Source organism: Arachis duranensis, chromosome 2, assembly GCF_000817695.3.
Source record: "Arachis duranensis cultivar V14167 chromosome 2, aradu.V14167.gnm2.J7QH, whole genome shotgun sequence".
Classification (NCBI taxonomy): domain Eukaryota; kingdom Viridiplantae; phylum Streptophyta; class Magnoliopsida; order Fabales; family Fabaceae; genus Arachis; species Arachis duranensis.
The window spans coordinates 83016182-83017990 of NC_029773.3; positions in this window are offsets into that span (position 1 = coordinate 83016182).

The window sequence follows — 1809 nt, forward strand, 5'->3', positions numbered from 1 at the left end:
CCAAAATCCAAAAACATCTAAAATTGAGTGGTTTGTTTCGATTTTCGATTTGGATCGGTGCGATTTCGCATTTTTTTTTTTGGAGCGGTTTGGATCTGAACACCCCTAGTTCTTTCCATGCGTAGCGTTTGTTTTGAGATACTGGGACGAAGACTAGAAAACTGGAACTCAGTATCATGTTTGTTGGTCCAAAAACTGGTACTAAAATTTTACTCTCTGTTTTTAAAATTTTAGTATTTCAGTACTTCTAAAAAGTGGGGCACAAGAGATTAAAATTTTTTAAGACAGAGACTAAAACTTTAATAATATTTTATACCTAAAATACCCCCATTTCAATGAATTAATTTCAACTTTATTCTTTATGATTCTTATTTCAATCTCTGTCTCCCAAACATAATACTGAAGCTTATTTCAGTCTTTGTCTCTCAGTCACTATCTCTCTTCCAAATGCTACCAAAATGATGCCTTAGCAAAAAATTGTTACTCTAATCTCTTTAGAACAAAAGAATCCGAATCATGTGGGCCCAGACAAGCATACAGATTTATCCCGACCTACTCGAGGCACGAGCTCCACAATTCATACCCAACTTGACTTGTATGACAAGTAAGATTTTGTCAAGCACCACTTTATGGGCTGATCCACAACTCATCTACTACTGTAATATACGATAACTCCCCAAAAACTAGAAGTGAAATAGCCCATTACTGTAAATAAAATAGCATAGGAGTGATGGCAAAGTCATCATATCTCTCTATAAATACTCCATCAAATTCAAGTATTTTTCAATCACAATTCACTTAAATCTATTTAAAATTCTTACTAACTTAAGTATTAAAGTCCTTGTAGGTATCTCCCACTACCATTTAGACGAGCACGTCGGACAGATCCACTTGACCAGCAAACGAGTCAGAATCTTCACTCAAAAAAATCTAGATCTTACATGTAGATTCATATTACCTTGGTTTCAGGTATTAACTCAGAGCAACCACTTAAAAATTCTCATCTATTATTATTGCAAGACAAAGATTATTATCATTAACTAAGACCTTGCGTGCACTAATTTATAATTAAAAAATATTGAGAATTATATAACTCATCATCCTAACTTCAAAATAAAAAAGTTTTGATTTTTTTATCATTTTGATGTTTTTAAAAAGAAATATATATTTAAAGTTTTTATTCTTTGAAGTACTAAGAGGATAATTAGCAGAATAGATTAAAACTCTCGATCATTATTGGTTAGTTATTTTGTAAGAATGTTTATGTTACTTTCTCTTTTGTTTTTAAGTTTCTTTGTATAATTGTTGTAAAATGAAAAATATACAAATTAATAAGAAAAAAATTGATAATAATAAAGTTTAATTTTGATATATAATAGTATAATAGTATAAAAAATTTTAAACGTTCCTTCGATCAGATTTATATATTTAAATAATTTTTTAAGTAATAAATTTAAAAATTAATTATTTCTACGGATATAGTAATACTTAATTATTAGTATAAAAATTTTTTTATTATGATAATATTGGAAATTAAATTCTAATAAAAAATATACAAATGTAGTATAAGATAATATAATTGGTGTGGATATTACCATTTTTTTTGTAATATTACTTTAAATTTAATAAAATTTTGTCGTCAATTTATTCTTATATTAAAAATAAAATCTCTAAAATAACAGTAATATTATCAATTTAAGAATGATACAAAAAAAAGTTTAAACATATATTTTGGTTTTCTGTTACTTAGGAAGTTTAGTGAGGAACTACTTTCTTCATTTACACTTGTGTAATGTCAATTCCTTTGAA